Source organism: Martes martes (assembly GCF_963455335.1).
Source record: "Martes martes genome assembly, chromosome: 10".
In the NCBI taxonomy this organism is placed as follows: Eukaryota; Metazoa; Chordata; class Mammalia; order Carnivora; family Mustelidae; genus Martes; species Martes martes.
The window spans coordinates 47,660,559-47,681,745 of record NC_137898.1 but is presented as its reverse complement, the minus strand read 5'-3'; the positions used below and the strand labels follow the sequence as shown (position 1 = coordinate 47,681,745).

General features: G+C 50.3%; 1 protein-coding gene across 2 annotated transcripts in view; it reads left to right on the top strand.

Moving 5' to 3' along the window:
* Positions 1 to 21,187, top strand: part of BMAL1 (basic helix-loop-helix ARNT like 1) — a gene marked incomplete at its 5' end in the record, with an annotated part of 99,110 nt that overhangs the window by 46,398 nt on the left and 31,525 nt on the right. For both annotated transcript variants that reach the window (XM_080817792.1, XM_080817791.1), the window contains one exon: positions 19,435 to 19,563. The remainder of the gene's footprint in view (positions 1 to 19,434; positions 19,564 to 21,187) is intronic.

Here is a 21,187-nt window from a genome sequence, read left to right as displayed (position 1 = left end):
GCAAATGTCAGCTCTGGAAGGCATGTTCTTTGTGGTGCCATTGGCTCTCCGAGGAATGACTCTGCTGCTCTACAGATTCCCCCGTTCAGACGTTCAGTCAGGCTGTAGTCAAGATGGCGGTATCAGTGAAACAGAGCCTTCTTCCTGCAGATGGGCCCTTTGTTCTTACATACTACAAGCCACACTAAGTCTTTGTTCCTTTTCCTCATATTTAACTCCCAAGGAGACTGGCTCTAACAAATTCTCTTCTTTTTTAGAATGCCTCCGCTCCACCCCTGTTCCACAGGGTTTACCAATGACTTGGAGGCTTGGCATCCCCCTTACCACAAACGCTCATGGGGACTCTTCTCCCTCAGGTGTCAGAGAGTCAGGCTGTTGGTGGCCATATATTCGTAGCCCAGGAGGAGCCATGCTATTTGGTACTGCCTCTTGAAAGCTTTCTTTTGGAGCTTGGATTATTCCTTCTTCTGGAAGTCCCTGATCCTCTCCAACCTGCAGTGAAAAGCCTTTCGTCTCTGAGTAGATACATTCCTGCCCATCTTGCTGAGGTGTCCCCCCTCTGTCCCTCACTGAGAATATGCCAGCCCAGGTTCTGAAGCCTCGGTCCGAAGTTCCTAATCCTGTTTTTCAAGCCCCATGAAGGGAAATGCTGGATCATCTGTACTTCCAGATGCCCACCCCCCACCCTCCTCCTCTCTTTCAAAGGTCCAGATGCCATACCATGCCATGGCATGACATCACATTATGTGATATTACGTGACATTACGTGACATTAATAGTAACGCTGTAGAGCTCCTGGGTGCCGGGTACTGTGTTAAGCACTTCACATGCATTCTGTCTCACCCTTCCCGCCCTGCCTGGGTGAGTGTTATTAACCTCTTTACAGATGATGAAACTGAGACTTGGCAGTGCAATGGAGCTTAGTATTTAAGAGCAGGGGCTTAGAGTCCAACAGACCCAGGTTTGAATCCCGATAACTGTGGACCTTGGGCATGCTACTGAATCTTTCTAACCTTCTTTTTCTGCATCTAGAAGACACAGAGAATCTAGAGAAGGGGGTCATGTGTCACTATGAAAAGTGAACAACGTATGTTATTTCATAAGCATAGACGCATTCATCTGCTGTATGCTAGACTTTGTGTGATCAGTAAGGAATAGGTCATAGTAGATATTATCGTCTCATTGTCATGGTTGTTGCCATTGTCGTCATCATCGCTGTCGTTGTTGTCATCATCCTTGTCATGTCATCGTCCCTCAAGGCTCAAGTCTCAAGGCTGTGTGACTGGTACGTGGGTGGGGTCAGGATTGACGTAGTCCCGCCTGGCTGCCAAGCCCTTGTTCCATCTCCTGTCCCACGTGGTTGCTCCCAAGTTCGAGTTGCCTAAGACTTTCACTTTCACAGGTTGTTGGGCCATCCTGGTAGCATTTGGAAAAACCTGTTTTATTGATACTATTTTCCATTTTCATTTCTTTTCCATATTTGGGAAATATTCTAGTTCTGCACACTAAAATTGGCTGGCCATTTTGATGAGACTGACCTGCTGACTTGTACCTCAATTCAAGCCACAGCCTGCATCTAGCAGACAGACTGTGGAGGAGTTTGGACCCCAAATATCAGACTAATAGGAATTGTACTGTGATATACAGCTTATAAACATGCAAATGCTTAGCTTCAACAGGGTTCAGTGTTCTAAATTCAGGTAAATGTAAATCTCTACTTGTCGATTTTAATATTTTTGAAATTTCAATCTTAAAAAGTATGCTTCCTTTTTTTAAATTTTTTTATTCCAGTTTCCAAGGTATGGGTATAGGGGAAGGCACAGGCCAAGTACTTTATAATGTTCTAACTTGATCATAGATCTCTCCTTAGAAATTTTCCAGCAAATTATGGAATAAGCCTGCTGTTCCTAACAGCGGCAGGAGTCATGGGTGTCACTGCCAGTGGCTTTTCCCCTCCCTGCCTGGCCTTCAGAGCTCCACAGAAAGGCAGGGATGAACCTTCTGTAAAGAATCCTTCCTCCACTCTGGCTGAGGGGCTGTGGTGCCGATGCCCCTGGCAGACAGAAGTGGGGCTGAGGTTTGGCGACACAGGAACCAGATCTGTCCTACATAGGGTCCTTTGACGTGAAACCCTTTCTGATATGTAGTTTTTCCTCTAAAGTTTTTCCCTCTTGCTTTTTCTAAATTATAAAAGCAACAGATGCTCACTTCGAAGCCAGGATTAGAACTTTTCACGCCTGGCTTGGAATTCCAGCTCCATGAACTCATTAGACGTGCAGCCCTGGGAAAAACACGCACCCTCTCTGAGCCTCGATTTTCTTATTGCTACAGAAGAGGGAAAGATTTCACCTCTTCGCACTGCTGTGAGTGCTGAGGGAGATGGGTCCATAGAACGCTTTCACGGAGGTTTGGGATGAATTCTTTCTGTTTCCTCAGTGAATGTTTGTTGAGCACCTACGAGCTAGTCACCATTCTGGCTGCTCTGGAAATACTCAAGAACAAGACGGGGAGGGAGTGGCCTATGCTTTTGTGATGCTCACATTCTCATCCGAGGAGAGGCAAAGAAATGAGACCATTTCAGAAATGAAGAAATGAGAACCCATAGGTGGTGGGTGACTCACAGGAAGGGCCATTTTATTTTTATTTTTTAAATATTTATTTATTTATTTTAGAGTTGGGCTGGAGAGGCAGAGGGAGAGGGAGAGAGAGAATCTTCAGTAGACTCCCTGCTGAGCTCAGACCCCCCCCCCCACCACCTCCCGGCCATGGGGGTTCGATCTCACAACCCTGAGATCATGACCTGAGCTGAAATCAGGTCAGACGCTTAATCAGCTAAGCCACCCAGGCATCCCAGGAGGGGCCACTTTAGCCTGGACAGCCAGAGGAGACCTCTTGGACGAGGCTCCATGCTTTGTGACCCCCAGGTCCCAGGCTCTCCAGCTTTGAACAGCCCTACCCCTTAAAGTATAGTTCCCAGTATAGGTCCCAGTTTTGAGTTTGGAAACTCTGACCACATATCCGTTCTCTTTGGGGCGGACTTTGTTCACCCATGAGCCCCACGTTCCGAGTGAGACCTTCTGGGGCTGGAACTGTGGCGCAGGGTCTTTGCTCACCCTGTGGAGCTGACACCAAAGGGAGGAGGGAGGGGATGAGTTTCTAGCCAGAGCCTGTTTTGCTCCAGCGCTGCTTTGAGCATTCCGGTTTCTAAGGAACTGGAAGTAATTTCTCTCTCGGAGAGACTGTGGCACACTGCTGTCTCCTCCTTCTCAGCCTGCGTGTTTTAAGGGCTGGTCGGGGCTGCGGAAGCCGGGCAGCAGGGGCCGTCCCAGCTCACCCATTGTCATTGGAACCACAGAGCCATCGGCCTGACACTTGATATCGTCCCTCCCTGGGGTAGAATATGGATTTTTTAAATGACTGGCTCAGTCTGCTGCATTGAATCAGAGGGACCCACACTGATGAGTGAGGAAAGGTGCTGAGCAGAAGGGCAGGCTGCCTGTGACTCACCTGTCATGTTCCCAGCTGACCTACTTTTACTTGACCTTGATTTGCTTGGTGCGGTTAGAGACACTGTCGTGAACGCACTCGTGCCGCCTGATTTCAGCCCAGCATGTGACGGCCCAGGCTCTCCTACGCACCTGTGACCCAGGCAGATGGACGGATGGACAGGTGGTTAGTTTTTCATTTACCTCTGAATTGTAATTCGATCACAAGGGAAGGGCTTAATTTCGAGAAAATGGAACAATTATTTCAGACTAGATATGGTGCCAAACAGCAGGCCTTCCTCCTTGCTGCCGGGCGGCTTAATCAGGAGATGGCCTAGATGGCCGCCTTTCAAGTGGGTCCTCGCAGTAGCTTGGCAACTGGCACAGGGTCATAATTGGAAGAATTTGGCTCTGAGCGTCTGTGGGTGTTTACAGTGCACTATAGGGCAGGGCTTCTTTTATTTATAGAATATTGTGAGCAACAAGCAGCAGAAGGCTGAAAAGCCACTAAATCTCGATTTATTTTTAACAAATTCCATTTTTCCCCTCATCCCAGAAGGAGAACTGAGTTATTAAAAAACAGTAAAAAATACATCATCGCAGAGCATGCCATATCTAATTATGGGGTTGCCAGCGTCGGCCTGCAGCCACATTTTGAGGGCTTTGTAAATCAGCCATCCATTCAATCTGTGAACTTATTTGACTCCTATTCTTCATTTAGATGTAGAGCGAAATTATTGGCAAGTGAGCGCTGATCAGAAAAAGTTCTACACTGTCTAAATTAGGAGATGGAATGTATAAATATAGAAGAGTGTACTTATGTTCTCAAAGGGAGAGAAAATCACTCCTCATTGTCCATTATACTTAGCTATGCAAGCGCACATCCCATAGCGCTCGGTACCCACGTGAGCGAGTTCACGCCTTGCAATGGCGGATCTGCACTGCTGTCCTGTGATTTCCCTCTAAGTGATTATTACCCACACGATCATAAAAGACACGAATCCAGAGCCTTGTGGCCTGCGTTCTCGTAGTGTCTGAGAGCCCGACGAGACTTCAGGGGCCCCTAGATCAAGTACATCTTAGTCTAGGTGGGGAAGCTGAGGCCCAGAGAGGAGAGCGGCTTTCGCGTTGACCCACAGCAAGTCAGGGCAGAGTGGGGCTGGGGTTCTGGTCTCCGTGCTCTTCCCTAACAGAGCCCTCCTATGCCAGGCTCAGAGCCAGTGAACTAAACAGATCTGAGTTCTGTCCTGCAGGGTTCACCGTCTCCGACAGACATCAAGACCATCCAGTAGTCACCATCTGCTTGAGTAGACAGGGTTGCGTGAGTCCAACAGCCGGCTAGACGAGTCGGGGAGATGGTGAGAGGGGGACTTGGGAATCTGTGTCTTCGGACACTAAGGCAGAGGTAGAATCAGGGGCTCTCTGACCCACTTGGAAAAGCTTTATGGAGGCCTAAAGTTCCTAAAGAAAGAAGGTGCAGCGCATTTGCCGACTGTTGGGGGAGATAGATTCTGGTAGCGTGGCGGTGCTGGGAAGGTGAATATGGCGGTTTGGGAGGACGCCTGAAAGCAGATCATTGGAGAGATTTCATGGGAATACCAAAGGGAGTGCCAGGCTGGAGCACGGGCTGGGGACAGATGGGCAGGGGGCCGCAGAGTGCTCCGGCCCGCACTGGGATGGCATGCGGGTGACACGGGCGTGGCCATTCCCAGTCCTCGGGCTCTCAGCTGCTGCTCATGGTGGCTTCCCTCAGACCCCCAGAATCCTCCTTTTGCAGCGTTCCAGGCAGCCAGTATCCATGGGGTAGAGCTGGCCCGGGAGCTGCACCCTGTCTCTGTCTTGCCCTGGGCTAATGGACCCGCGTGGTGCCTGGCCAGAGTGCTCTCTGCGGATCAGTTCTCTGTTTGCAGCTAGGAGGAGGCAGAGGGAGGGACAGAAACCTTTAGGAGGAAGTCTGGACTGTGGAAGCTTCTGGAAAAGTCACCTACTGGCAGTGCTGGAGGTCAGTGGTTTTAGAGGATGTGAGTAGGCCAGGAGGAGTGGGGTGCCCGGGGCCCAAGTTAAGGCTGTAGCAGTCAGCAAGGTGAGCGCCAAGCGGGGAGGAGAGCTTACAGGGAGGAAGCTGCTGTGGGGGTTAGCCGCAGGCAGCCGGCTGACCAGAGAGTGGACAGTGACGAGCTGGGACGAGCTGGGACAGGAAGCCGCTAGGCAGAGGAGGTTGGGGGTGGGGAGAGGGGAATGAGGGCCAATCCCTGCAGATCCAGTGGCGTGGGGGCCTGAGTTACTCAGGCTGGAGCCTGTGGAGTAGTGAGTCCCTTCTCTCTGAAAGGATATGTTCTCTGTCTTCCTGCCCAGGAAGTTTCTCACCGCTCCAGACAGTGCTTCTCCCAAAAATATTTGCAGGCGTTTACAGGAGGCACAAAGAATTGGAAGTCAGTACATAGGATGTCTCCGGTGTCATCTCCACAAATTGTTTCTCCTTAATCTTTTCATACCTTCTGCTGCTGATCTGCTTTTCAGTCCTCGGAGCTGGGAACCTAGGAATTAGCGGTAACACTTGTACAGGAGATACCTGGGGAATAGCTGATGTGCTTTAGTCTCAGAATCTTATATTGTTTTTCTTGTCATAGTTTTTATACAGTCTGATAATTTTTCATTGACAAAATGTTGTCTACTTTTTAAAATATTTTCTGTTTTTGTAGTTTATAAAGTTGAAAATATTTCATGATGGAGGATACTTCCCGAATCAGTGTTCAGGGAGCAGGTGGGCCCCTTCCTCTCTTGTTCCCTGCTCCTGGCCATCTCCCTGTGTCCCCGCGTCTCCTCCTGTGTGTGGCTCAGCCCCAGACACCAAGGACACCCAGGCCAGCCTCCCCGCCCCATGGGTTCTGAGACAAGAAGTGAAAGTCCTGAAGGTTGTGTACATTAAGACAGTCCAAAGTCCCTCCTCCTTCCTTCGGGCTGATGAGCCACTCCCTGGCTATCAGCACTTACTTGCTTCTTATCAAAGTGATAGAATGGTCCAGTGCGAAGGGGCATCCGGGGTCACTGTCCCTGGCCACTCTCCTGTGCAGGAAAACCCCATGTGCAGGGTTCATGACAGGCAGCCAGGCCCCTAGCCCCCTCAGGAGCCCACAGAACCAGGCATCCTGCTCGCTCTTTGTGGACATGTCCGCCCGTGGGAAAATCCTTCTTTATTCTAATCCAAATCTGCCTCTTGGCTCTGTTTCCTCATTGACCTAGGTCAGCCCTTTGCAGCAATCCAGAACAAAGGTCTGCGTGCGTGGCATGGTTCCACTTTCGAAGGTTGGAAGTAGTGCTCATGGACCCTCTTCCCTACCCCCTTTGTCTCCCTTGCAGGGTGCCTGTTTTCCGGGGCCCTCAGCCGTTCTTTCCGTGACAGGACAGTCAATGTTCATTTCGGAAATAGGCCACCTGAGCCTCACCTTGTGTCAGGCTCAGTTCTCAGCTCTCACGAATGTCGCTATTACCACCTACAACCACTCTGGGAGCTGGGTACTGCCAACATCCTCATTTTACTCATGGGGAAACTGAGAAACAGAGGTCAGCTCTTGTCCGGAGCTACACCAGTAAGCAGCAGGGCAGAGATGGGGACCCGGGCAGTCTGGCCCCAGTGGGCTGTTTTGTTCCATACCCTGAGCACTCACAGTAAGCTCGCGGCGCATGAGCCTGGGGCTGGCCCTACTTGGACTTATTTTGCAGGAAGTCATTTGACCGGAGCCTGAGTTGAACCCTTTTCTGTGAAACCTGCTCAGAGATTGTTTGCACACAACGGACCGTGGGGCAGAGGCCTGTGCGCGGCCATCAGCAAATGGGTCCATCCGAGCTCTGCCAGGCCCCCTGTGGGGTACATTTAGATCAGGGTGACAAGTAGGGGCTGTGTATATTTTCTTTTCCTGAACATGAAGTCTGAAGCAATGGGTTCCTTGTTGAAAGTGCTTAGTCATGGTTTTGTGGCCAAAAAGTGGAGGGAGAAAGGTGCCTAAGGACCATCAGACAGGACCCCTCTTCAAGCACCTGATCCACTGTTCAGTCACAGGATGACCCCAGCAGTTATGGGGCAGAGAAACCTGCCCGCCAAAGCTGGATGGTAAGTGCCAAAGACGCATTTTTCTGAAATGCATCAATCAGGAAGGGTTTTTAAAGGTACATGAGAGGGAGGGGGTCTGGGCCAGTCTGGCCTGCGCTGGAGGGCTGGCCTTGCCCCTGGCCAGCTGTGTCATGAGCTGCCGGTCACTTGTGGTCTTGGTTTCCTCTTCTGGATGGTGGGAATAACACTGTCTTCTCAGAGGGATGATCTGGAGGGTAATTAAAAGGAGGCAGACATACCATGAATCTGTAGTGACTGTTCTGGAGTGCTCCCCACACCTGACACCGCAAGGTTTGGTGACCAAGCCCTCGCTCACTGTCTGACCTTTCCTGTATTTGTGGTGTGAGCTCCAGTCCCTTGGCTGCCGGCCATCTTGTGGAGTGTGGAACCGCCTGTGGAGGCCGGGGCCTTCTGGGGCAGGAAAAGTTCCTGCAGTCATGGTTGTCCTGGCCTGACCTCTGGCAGGTCAGGCTGGGCTCCTGCAGGCATCTACGACCTCATCAAGAGTCTGCTTCCTGTGCTCAGGAACCCCTGGGCCCAGGCCACACACTGGCTGAACCTGAAGGGCTGAGAAGCTGGGATTGAACCATCTTTCTTTTTGCTCTTTGCTTCTCAGACAGCCTGTAGCCCAGTTACTAGTTCCTAAAGATGGAAGTAGCAAACTGAGGGACCTGGTCCCCAAGGTGGGGGCCCAGAGACCTGGAGGGAGAACAGCTTAAAGCAAATAGAAAAAGGACTGGAGAAAATCGAATCCCGTTGTTACCAAAAATGGGGCCCTGAGCAAGGACCTAACCTCCCTGGAATGTGGTATCTGTATCTGAAAATTAGGGATGGTACTAGAACTAATCCCTGAGGTTAGAGGATATGGTGAGATATCGTGGGAGCCTAACGAAAGGCATCTGGCACGATGTCCAGCAATTCATAAATATGAATATTAGAATAATTTCCTTTCTCCTCCCGTGTCTGCCCCTTCTCCTTATCTAGTCCTGACTACTGCTAGTTTCCTATATGGCTTTGGGTAAATATCTTAACCTCTCTTTGCCCCTTCTCTTTGTAGAAAAGAGAGGAGTTGAACCAGCTACTGGTTCAGAATGGGTATGTAGCACCCCCTATAGGACATCTTGGGAATGTATAGGGCGATTTGGCTGTCAAGGGGATGCAGGACAGGGCTACCCGAGGAGAAGCAGATTTGCTAGCGGTAACCCATGGAGAACAAAGGATTGTCCAACTTCCTACACAACCTCCTAAAGTTCATTGGCATTCATGTTTACAAGTATCTGAGCCTGGAATCTGACTCCACTTTAAACATAAACATACGTAATTTTTGCATGTTTTTAATATACACTGAATTTTCTAGGAACAAAACTACCAAGCATCTGAGGTTTACCGGTTCTTATAAATAGGCCCAAGCACCTCATTACATCTTTCATCATGTCTTCTAAGGTAGCTATACCCAACATCTGCATATTGACTCTGTGTGTAGTATCTTATTTTAACTAACGTTTCCTTTCTTCTTTGTATTGTAGTTAGGGTACTGTGTTGATTGTTTTTGAAATTATAAGTGCTGGTAGGTTAAATTATTTACAAATTTCAAGAGGGTGAAAAAAATGTTAAAAATATTTGTATTGATTCTTTGAAAGTATGAGAGAGGAAGTATGTATGTACCCAGGCCCATGTGTGTATTAGCTTATAAATTAGCTGAAGAACCCTTAGAATGACCTGAAATGAGAAGAAATATGTTCTTTGAACAAGCTGAAGGGAGACTTAGACAAATGTAGGAAGATTGGTTAAATACACATACATATATACATATATATATATATATATATTTTTTTTTTTTTTAAATTTTAGAAAGGACTAACACCAAAGAGAACCAGAGACGTATGCAACAAAGGAAAGGGGTCAGAATATCCCACATGCCTCCACTGAGCCTAGGACTTGCGTGATCGTAGTAAATATAAAAGCCGAATATTCATCTACCCCAAATAATTATGTAACTTTTTGGCTGAATGGGAGAGTAGGTTCCTCTTTGTGCCTATAGTGACAGATAAAATGGAAGAGAGGGGCCTTTTCCTCTTCCATGGTGAGACGTGAATAGATCCTGGTTGAGACTGCAGTGTCATTGGGTGATGCCATAAGCTGTTGTTCAGAAATGTGGAGGTACTTTCCATAATTGGTTGCCTCTGGAAATGGGAGGGGGAATAGGGAGGAGAACCTGGGGACAGATATTTTTCCAATAGCCTTGTAGAACTTTATGAGTCTTTAAACTAGGCCCTGGGGGAGGGGGGAACTTTAATAAAAAATAAAAATTAAATCTAAAAAATGGTTTCATTTCTCTTAAAATGCTCTTTTATGTAAGAATATGTAATGGAAGTCAGAATTTTTAATAGCATCCCTTGTCAGAGAAGTAAGGTGTTTTGATATTTGCCCTGTCCCTTCTGGAAAATATGTACTCTTTTTAAAGAGTTTGAAACATGGTTTTCATAATCTTTCTTTGTCTTTGCTGTTTCTGGTTTTTGTTTTGTTTTGTTTTACCACGCCCACCTGAACATACATTTTTTTTTTTAAACATCCATGTGTAGATTTTTAGAGAAAGGAGAACCAGCCAGCCTCCTTGCCCTTTACCATGTTGTTTTATGGCCTCTGCCTGCATGAATTAATTGTGCGAATTTTGTGAATTACCTCTTCCTATTCTTTCATTTTCCACTGAGGTATTTGTTTTTAATGATTCATAAGAGGTTTTGTCTTGTTTTGCTTAGTTAAGAAAAGATAACAGTCTTTCCCCTGTCACTGACCGGGGTTTGAATCTGTTTGAATCCTGGCTTTCTCACTCATGACCTAAGAAATTCAGGCAATTTACTTAAGTCTCTGAGAATCAGTTACTTTTTTGAAAACTACATGAAACAGCACTGACTGGCACAAAATCCAAGCCCAATGTGTGGCTTCAGCTTTTGCACTGAATATTTTCTCAAAAACAGTACCTCCAGAACTCCTGCTTTTTCAGATCCTTGGACATGTACCACTCCCTTGCTGTAACCAAAGCTCAGAAAAATGAAACTGAAATCACTGAAATAATTGTTTTATTCCTCGCGTAGGAATGAAGGAAAACAAGTTGATTCCGTTTGAGCTAAAAGAGGAACTTGCAGGGTCATTCCTGGGGTCAGGACATGCTCAGAACAACATCTGAGATCTGGGGACTGGAGGAAGGCCTTGCGCTTCATCACAAGATGAAATTGTCTTCCTCAAACTGTGCCTGCCAAGACGGCAAGTACATTTGAGAAAGGTTTCCAGTTGTTGGGAGTCAAAATGGAAAGGACCATCTATTCAACACACCAGCCGTTCCCCCAGCACTGTGGCCGATTCCCGTCCTGGCTCTGTGTTTTGACATCCTGGCGTCGTAGGAGGGAGGCGGGAGGGGTACATGCTGGTCCCGCCCTACGTCTCCCTCTTGGGACAGACCTTTTGCTTTTCTCTGCAGAGTCCCTAAAGACACACAGCATGTGTGGTGGCTCACCTCTAGAGCTGGGCGCATTGGGGTTGGGTCCCTGTTCCCCCTCCTGTCTGTGTGATCTCAGACAAGTGGATGTACCTCTCTGAGCCTCAGTTCCGTCTTATACTCAATGTTGATAATAATGCCTTTCCTGAAAGGTCGTAGTTGAAGACCAAATCAGCCCCTAGCAGGCTGGTACCATCTTCAGCATGACTGACAGTCACAGAAGTAGTCTCCACTCCAGATGGGCGGGCGGTGCGAGCACAGCGCTCAGCCATGTAGTCTGTGCTGTGACCAAGACATTTCATGGGCCTCTCACTTAGCAGTCCCCTGAGTAACAGCTCCTGGCTGCTAGGTGGACAGCAGGAGGCCCCTCTCGCTCCAGCTATCACACAGGGCATGTAGCCTGGCAAGTGGAGCTCAGGTTGGACCTCCACACCCAGTGGCCCCCATAGTTCAGGGGCCTTTGTGCCATTCATGAACTGGCTATTGCCCCTCATGCCAGAAAAAATCCAGAAGTCCGGTTAGCTGTTCCTCCAGAATACACCAGGAATTGACAGCAAGTCACACGCACTGACGTGCATGCTCTTAAGCATGCGTGTCCAAGCTCACACCAGGCAGGTGTGCACACTCCACGTGTGCATTTGCACACACATGAGGCCTGCACACACAGGTCCCCGTCCGCACGATCTCTTCTCAACCCTGCAGCCAGGCTTAACCCCAGGTGGGAGCCTACCACCCCTCATTCCGCTGAGAGTCAAAGCCAAGGCCCTCACCGGGGGTTCCCAGGCACCCTGGGGTCTGTGCCCGCCCTGGTCCAGGGCTGATCCCCTGATGCCCCTAAGCTCCCTCTTTGCCTTTGTGCTGGTTCTTCCTGGGCTGAGTGCTCCTCCCTCCGCTCCTCACCTCCTCAGATCCTGACCACCTCCATCTCCAGAGCTCTTCTTGCCCCGACTCTGACCTCTCTCCCCAGTGCTCACCACCTCCCAGCGTCATTTACTTATTCGCTTCCTTTGCTTGCCTTCCTCACCAGAATGTATACCGGATGAGGACAAGGATCTCTGTGTCTTCACCCGCAGTCCTCTTGCAGAGAACGGTGCCTGGCACTTGGATGCTCTCAGCAAATATTTGTTGAAAGACTAATGAATGATTGTGGACCCACACACTAACAGTGTCTTCATTATTACAACACGGTCTTTGATGGAAATTTGACTGCCGCATGCAGTTTGCTCAAATTCTCAGCTCTTTCCCTGTACCAATGACCTGGCATATGTGTGCACTCAGGAAATTGCCTTGCATGGATTGCTTTAGAGCCTTGGGCCCGTGGTAGCCATCTGAGGCCTCCATACCTGTCAGCGAAATCTGTGGTAGGTGGGCCATAAGGGGGACGTCGACCTCCCTGTCCCCTAACACCTCTGGGATGTCGCTGTTTCACCCCAGAACCCCCGAGGCAGCCCAGCCCTGGGCAGCAGCTGTCAGCTGTAGTGTCCATCTCTATAGGGAAATCGCTGTCCTGTGCTTTCTCCATCTCACCTTCCTGGGCAGCTTCAAAATTCTGTTCTTATCACCCACTGACTTCAGTTTCTCATGATCCTATTCCCAGCTTTCTGTAGGAGGAGCTATTTCTCTGTATTTTGGTTTCATTCAAGTAAAACGAAAGGGTTGGACTCCTGAAATACCGCTCAGCTTTCCAACTGTTATGAGTCCTCAGTGCTTCCTGCAGCAAAATGCTGGCCTCTGGGCTGTTCTCCAGCCTCCCCTCCCCACCCCACTCCCAGATCCCTCTCTCCGGCCTTTCCCCAGCCCCCCTCCGTGGGCTCCCTCACGGTCCCCACAGTGCACTGTCCTGGATCACCTCAATGTTAAGTTCCTTTATGTCCACAGCCAGCACTCTGCCGCCAAGCCACATCCTCTGTCTGCTCTTAGCATGTCTGAGCTCCTTCATTTCAAAATCTCTCTTCTGAGTTTGCTTTCTTTGACATCAAAGCCTACCTTTCCACGGCCTTCTTCCCTTCCTTTTCACACCAGCGTGAGGTCATCCATCTCAGTAAGCACAGTGAACGTGACGAGCATTCTAAGTGTTTTTCAGAGATGGAGCTCATTCAGCCTGTGCGGAGGCCTCCTCTGCCTCTTACAGTTGAGAAACTGCAGCTCCCAGAGGGCAGGGAACTGGCCCAGGACACACACCTCCTGGTGGCAGAACTGGAATTTGAACCTGGGGTGTGTGGTTCCAGAGGCCCAGCCCTAACCACTGCCCTGTCCTCCCTTTTCATGTGCCCATCATCTCGCCCTTTTGTCCACACCCCGCCTGCCCCTTGCCAGGGGGAGAACCACAGCCCTTCCCCAGCTCCTGCTTGAGGTGGCGCTGGGGGCTTCACAGGCCGGGTCCACCGGCTCGGGATAAACACCCGCTCCATCTTCTTCCCATTGTCTTTCAGCCTTGCCCCCATTCTCAGAGAAGACATGTATCCCTTTTCTTCTGAGTCTCAGCCCTCCTTGGGTCTAGCCCTGCCGCCTGTCCCAGCCTGCCTCCATCTGCAGCCCTTACCTGAGACTCAGAGCACTGTCGAAGCCTCCCCGTCTTGACTCTGCTCTCCCTCACACCGGAATCTTGCAGGTGACTATGAGATAACAGCAGCGCATCCTTTTGTTTCCTTTAGAACAAGATGCAGATGTTTTCCAGAACTTTCTTCAACTTCAAGCAATAATTTTTTGGTGGACACTGTTCCTCCCCCGTCTTTAGGGCCAGGCTCTCTTATTCTGTATATTAAAAATAGAAGAAAGGTTCTCTTTCCTGTACTTCAGTGATAGACTTGGCAAAGGTCCAAGATGGTGTCTCTTTTACATTCATTCAACAAACATTCACTAAGCACTGTGCTGGGCTAGATGCATGCTGCGTGCTGTGACTCTTAGTGACATCCCTCAATCCCTCTAACAGCCCTCAGGAGCCCCCGGAGACTAGAATGCTGTAGATTCTCCTCCATCAATGCTATTGGAGATCTTTTCTGTAAGAACCTTGTTTTCATTCACGAAATATCACAGGATTTACAAATCTTGCCCCTGTGAGACCCTCTGAGCTGGCCCTCCAAGCCGTGTGCTTCCAAATGCAGCCTCCTTGGCTTTGTGTTTGATTTTGGGAGTCCCAAGCATCTCTAGCTGCCGGGAGGACCGGGGACACAAGGACCACAAGTAGGGCTCCCCAGGCCCCTGCCAGCCACTCCCAACATTTCTCTCCCTGGCTCAATACGGACTTCCCACCACCCAGTCTACCACGCAGACATCTGCAGCACCTGATTCAAGCCTCTCTGCCTCCCTCGTTCTTTCTCCTCCCCTTACCCTCACCACGCACACACCTGCTAATCAATAAGCTGAGTATTTTCTCCTTCACTCTGCTCCTGTACCTTACCTATGCTTCACCGCCAAGAAGGGCCCTCCTTCCTCGAGACACTTGACTGCCACCTGCTGGTAATTTGTCAGAATGGCGCCACAAACCTCGTCCACTTAGCGAGAGCAGGGGCGCGTCCTGGACTTGGGCAGCGCGCTGCTCAGAGCCACCGCAAGCGTGGCCCTTCCTAGCGCAGTGAGCACACTGTCACGTCTTGATTTAGACTCTGTCTGTCCAACTAGATTGAGGGAATCTTGAACATTAGGACTATGGATTCCTCCCTCTGTCCCCAGTGCCCTGGGGGCTAGAGAAACGCTTGTTCAGTGATCCCGACGCAAACACCAGTTACCTTAGGTGCAGGGCACCTGGTCTGGGAGAACATTCTCTAGGTGCATCTGCTGCAAAGCAAGGCAGCTGAACCCCCCACAGGCTGTCAGAGTGACCGTGGAGGGCAAAGGTAGACTTGCAGAGGATATGGAGCCCCCTCTAGCCTCTTGGCCCTGCTCAGAGACCACCACTGCCTGAACAGACCAGAGCGTCTCCTCACCCATTCCCTCAGTAAACCCGGAGCTGGGCACCAGCAGCACAAAGCGGATAATGTGGAGGAGGGGGCCAAGGGACACCTGCTGTGGCTCTCAGGGCCAGGGAGGGAAAGTACTTCCCGAACACGTCTGTGCCCAGGGCCAGCCTGTGAAGGTTGTGGGATGCAGCGATGGCCACACAGGAGCCCCTTACTGGGGGGAAGCAGATCAGTAAGCAGACAGCTAGGAGACAGGGTAATCGGGGTGCCCACTCATGAGCCTCCATATTTTCCAAGCCATGCCCCTTTATGGAGCCACAACATCAAAAGCCACTGCCCAGGGCACCTGGGTGGCTCAGTGGGTTAAGCCTCTGCCTTCGGCTCAGGTCATGATCTCAGGGTCCTGGGATCGAGCCCCACATCGGGCTCTCTGCTCGGCAGGGAGCCTGCTTCCTCCTCTCTCTCTCTGTCTACTTGTGATCTCTCTCTGCCAAATAAATAAATAGATTCTTAAAAAAAAAGAAAGCCACTGCCCCCCCCCATGACATCCCGGGGCTTCACAAGCTGTCACACCTGAAGGTAGGGGAAAGAGGGGGACAGCCTTTCACCGAGGTCCCATTTTAAAAGGGGAGGCGCTCTGTTCTTTCGTAGGGCTGCTTTCCTCAGGTCCTGTTAAGAGAGCCTCCCCGACTGACTGCCCTGCCTGCTCATTCTGTCCCCGTGAACTGATCGGGGATGCTTGCCAGCGAGTGTGAGGGCTGAACATTTCCTTCTCCGCCCCGCCTGCCAGGAAGCCCAGGGACAACGTGTTGGTTCAGGTTCTGTGGCTCTCCTGAACTAGGATTACTTTTTCTTCCTTCCCCTCATGCCTTCCCCAGGTAGGCTTGTTTGGGGGGTGTTATATTTTACTGTGTGGGGTGGTCTTGGAGGTGGGACTGGCAGTGGTGTGGTAGTCAGAAGAACCCGCCCAGGGCCAGACGCACTTGGGTGGCAGTCCCCACCAGCTAGCTGGGTCATTTGGAGCAAGATAGCTTTGCCTCCTTGGCCCTTACCTGGCAAGTTGGGGTGAAGAGCACCATCAAGGGATAGGTTATCTTGAAGCTAAAACGAGTCCAGCATGAACACCTCTGTCCCCTTTCCCTCCTCCCAGATCAGGGCTCTGCTCCGACTGTGTCTCCTTCATCCCATCTGTGCTTCCTCCCTCCTGCCCATGTCAGTCAGCTTAGGATGAAGGATCGATACGACTGGGGGACCTAGGTGACCGACTGTCCTGGTTTGTCAGGGACAAAGGGGTTTTCTGGGAGGCGGGACTTCCACTGCCCAAGTGGGAAGGTCTGAGGCAGACAGAAGAGTCGGTCACCCTAGAACACACACCATCACCGTCTCAGTGGGCGATAGGAGCAAGGGTTTCTTTCTTCCTCGTGCTGCTCTCCATCCGGGACCTCAGCCAAAGGAGGAGTCTCTATCCGGAAGTTGCCAGTCTCGGCACAAAGGAACTCAGGGGAAAAGTTCTGTTTGAAAGTCGAGGCTGTCCCTTGCGCTCATGTTCGTCAGTCTAAGCCAGTCACATGGCCGGGCCTGACACTGGGGCATCATCCTGCAGACTGTCCTTGTGGGGAGGGACAGCTAACTGTGTGAACCGTAATGCAGTCTACACGCTCCCTCCCCTTCCTGTAGCATTTTGGGGTGCCGGGTCAGGGAGGAGGGACAGCAGAAAGAGACACCGGTCTGGATCGGTGGGCTTCAGTGTGGTCATCGTCCTGTAGAGGACACGTGGGGGTTTCCTCAAGGGCTGCTCAGCCTCACCCCGCTCTGCTCAGAGGGGCAGCTGTGTCTGTTTTGGGTGCTACACAACGCCGGTGAGGGTGACACCCTCACCCTCCTCAGCTCCCAAGGTGTGTCTGCAGGGGCAGCGGGGCTGGGACTTCTCTTCTAGCCCCCATGCTCCTATGTGTGAAGCCATGGAGACTCTTCTCCTCGAGCTCCAAGGAGAATGAGGGGACTGAGGGGGGACCAAGGGGACCCCAAGCTCTCCCAAGCACACTGCACAAGTCCCTTCATGCCTTGCTTCCTCTGACATTCAGGGAGCCTCTGGTTCAGAAGTGGGTACACTTGTGGCCCCCGATCCAAGACCACAGGCCAGGCTCTCCCACAAATGTCTTCACTATGTGTCACTTGGATGGCAGCACCAGGGCTGGCCCTAAGCTCCCCCTGGCAAGGACCCCTCTCCCAGTTACCTGTGGTCTCTTGGAGCCCCATCCCTGGGCTCAGTTCTCTTTTGGAAATAGCACAAAGAGGTGGGGGTTTTTTTCCTTTGGTTGTTTCATTCATTGTCTTACATTGAAGAACACCTTCTTGGAGAGAAAAGAGATTTCCAGAAATACTTGGCACAGCTGATTCAGCTTCCTTACTTGGTCCAAGCATATAAGAAAGGACTTCTGATTTTTTTTTTTTTAAAGATTTTACTTATTTATTTGAGAGAGAACGAGAGCGAGAGGGAGAGCAGACTCCCCCATGAGCAGGGAGCTTGAAGCCAGGCAAGGCCTTCTGATTTTTATTTTGCAAAGATATAGTGCCAAAGTTTATGCTAACATTCATTATTTCTATAAAGTAAAATTGAGTATTGGAACAATGGGTCCAAATAAGAAATTTCATATGGAGTTTGGTACCGAGAACCTTCGTCCAAGTTTCAGAGAAGCCAGGGGGACAGTGAGTGAGGTGTGATACCGGGAGCCCCCTAATAGTGAGATCATGGCGCGGAGGGTGGAGGGGCCACAGGTGTAAGGAGAAGGCTCAGAAGGCTTCTCTGAAGAGATGCCACCTGAAAGCACTTGAAAGGAAAGCAGGAATTCACCAGGTGACCGGTGGGTCAAGGGAGCCACACCTGCAAAGCAGCGTGGGCACAGTTGCGGCCACGTGCTCTGGAGAACTTAAGTACTTGGGTGGCCTAGCACTTTCGGCACCGGATGTGCAGAGCAGGGCAAGACGGGACAGGACGCAAGGCGAGCAGGCCCACTGTGGAGGTTTGATGTTGCCTGGCAGGGCGCTGCTGGAAGGCTCGGGGCAGAGCAGTAAAGCCACTGAAGTGTTTTAAAAAGGGGGTGTCCTGTCTGTGACTGGAGCATGGAGGGGCGAGTCTTGGGGAAGAGCAGCCTGGATGGAGGCAGTGGCCAGGGGACAGAGGGGAGTGGCTAGATCCGTCCGTTAGAGGGGTAGTGGGGTGAGGGAAGGAGAGGGGGCCCACGTGGGTTCTGGATGGCTGGTCTGGGGGCTGGAGAAGAGCGTGGGACCTGTGTGGGGAAGCAGACCAAGGTGGAAGGACCTATGGTAAGTGCTCAGGCAGCACTGCCCTGGGGACTTGGTGTCCATGGGGTGCTTCATGGAGGCTTGGGGACTGGAAGTCCAAGATCCTGTCATGATTTTGCACGTGTCCAGACTGGCTCCCAGAGTCAGACAGCGAGGGTGTCTGAACCGGACTGCACAGAGGAGTAAGCTGGGAGGACAAGAGCAGCCGTCGTCCTGGACACGGATTTGAAGACCTCTGTAATGATCAAACCCCAGGTAGTCCAAGGGCTGCAAGAAGGAGTCAGGGGAAGGGGCAACCCCACGAGTTTTGCTTGGTATCAGAAAGGTCAGGAAAGGCCCATTCACAGCCTGAGTCTCACCCTCTCAAGGCAGAGCCAGGAGGGAGTAGAAGGGTGGGCGCAGCCTCCCGTGGAGCCCAGCAGAGACCCCTGTCCCACCAGCAGGAGAAGGCAGGGCCACAGGCCATTTTAACTCAAGCGCCTTCTCACCACTGACTCCCCTTCACTCTGGGTGCCCGCCCTGTGCTTGAGCTTCCCAGACACCGTCTCCAAGCGTCTTACTATGCTTCCAGGGGTCTTAGAGACGGGCCCTGCGCACGCGTGTTCTGGCTTAACGCTTCCTGGAGGCCTGTTTTCCAGGGCTGCTTGTCTGCCTTTGGACAGCGGCTCACTTGGGAGAGCCTGTGGCTCTGCTTGACCTTGATGTGGCTTCTGGAGCCCCTGCGTCCTCTCACCATGTGACCTTGGCGAGTGTCATCTTTGAGTTTCTCTCGTCTCCGTCTTCTCATCCAGTGAAAAAAATCAGTATCTACCTCAGAATTATTTTCGGGCTCAGTCAGTGAGTCTACATAACACAGTCAGAACGGAGCCTGACGTGAAGCACACACTCCGTAAGTGCTCACTATAATTTTATTGCCTGGCCTGGTAGGAGAAATGAAAAGTCCAATTATCTTGTTTCTCTTAAGACTGCGTCCAGGAATCCATGTTTAATCATTTCAAAAGCTTTGTTTGTCCTAAACGAGCTGGGCTGGCAAGCCTCTCCCCACTGAGCCTCTCCCTTAGCTAATAGGAGATTGTGCCGTGTGCCTCCCCCCAAGTGACCTGTGTGGGTTTTCTTTTCTTGTGGGCCCCACTGTAGGTTTCTAGAAGACGTTGACTGCCTGAAAGGAAACGACAAACCATGAAAATCGCTTTGAGGTGACCCACCAGTCCAGTGGCCCCTTGCTCCTCCCAAGGTGGATCGGAGCTTCAAGAACTCTAATTTCAGGTAATAAAATCACACCCACAGCCCCACCTGCGATCACTGGCAGCCCCCACGGTACTTCTTTCAGGAAGTGTGGTTTCTCCCCACAGCCCAAAAGTTGGAACAGTCCACCTCATGCAACAGTCTAGCTGGTCAAAAAGAGGGAGTGGGGGCCAGAGGTAGCTCCCTGTGTCTGTCAGGCGGCCCAGAGGCTCGCCAAGACCCTGAGGGGAGGGCTCTGTGCTCTTTCCTCATCTACTTCCCTTCATGTCCGTCATTATAACTTCTGGCAGCCACCCGACCGTGCCTTTGATGTGATTAAATGCTTCTGAAATGCCTCTCAAAGGATAAATTGGAATAACCAGGAAATTTCTGAAAATGAAAAGTCCTAAGAGGACAAAGGTTTGTTCTACCTAATAGTAGAATATATTATGAGGCCACAATGACGGATAGTGTGGTACTGGATTGGAAGTAACTAGATCAAAGGAACAGAATAGGAAGTCCAAAAATGGATAATAATCAATAAAGGTGGCATTTCAACTGATTGGTAACAGAATGTCTGGTCTAGTGAATGGTGTTGGCACGGTTATCTATCCACTGGAGGGAAAGAAGTCTCCAACCTTAGGTAGTATACCAAAAGTAATTTCTAAATGGATTAAGAGCTATATAAATAAAATTATAAAAATATTAGGATATTTATATTTTGGGGTGAAAAGGCTTTTAAAAAAAAACCTGTCACTTTTAGTATCACATATAAATACTGTAAGCCAAGTTAAAAGGCAAAAAGGGGGTGGGTATTGATGACATCTGTGACAAACAAGGAATGTTGAGTACTTACCATATGCTAGAAAGCATTCTCGGCTACTACGGTGCAAGCAGTGAACTAAACTGAGTCCCTGCTCTTCTGATGCTCATAGTCTAACGGACAGAAGGCTCGTAAATAAGTCGATTATGGATCAGGGGCCATGGGAAAAAGTGAAACAGGGATGGGGGGTTGTAGCATATGGATATTCAGAGAATATCCCTTCACTGCGGAAGTGATGTTGGAGAAGAAATAGGAAGGAGAAGTGAGAGCAGTGGTTAAACTTGGATGTCTTTGTAAATGTTTTTATTTATTTAATTTTTTTTAATTTTTTTGTTTGGTTTTTTTTTTTTTGTTTTTTTGGTTTTTTTGTCTTTGTAAATGTTGAGCTGCTGGGATTTTCTGACGGATTGGCTGCAGGTTGTAAAAGGAAGCGAGGAGTCAGGATGACTTCTAGTTTTGGGGCCTGAGCATTCAGAAGTTCCACTCATCGACATGAGCATCACTAAGGGGCTTGGCTTGATTTAGTGGGAGGTCTTTGTTGTATACTCAAAGGGAGACCTCAGGGAAATGGTCCTCTAAGTTTGGCATTCAGGAGTGGTCCAGGCTGGAGGTAGAAGTTGGGGAGTTCTCCGAGCCTTGATCCTATTGGAGGCAGTGAAGCGAGACCAATCTCTTAGGGAGTGGCTGTAGACAGAGAAGGTCTGAGGACACCTTCAGGACTCTGATGTAGAGGTGAGGGAGGGGGACGAGCCTGCAAAAGAGGCCGGTGTGGAAAGGGTGGCCACCAAGATAGAAGGAGTCAATGAGAAGGTCACCTCTCCAAAGCCAAGAGACAAGAGGGAC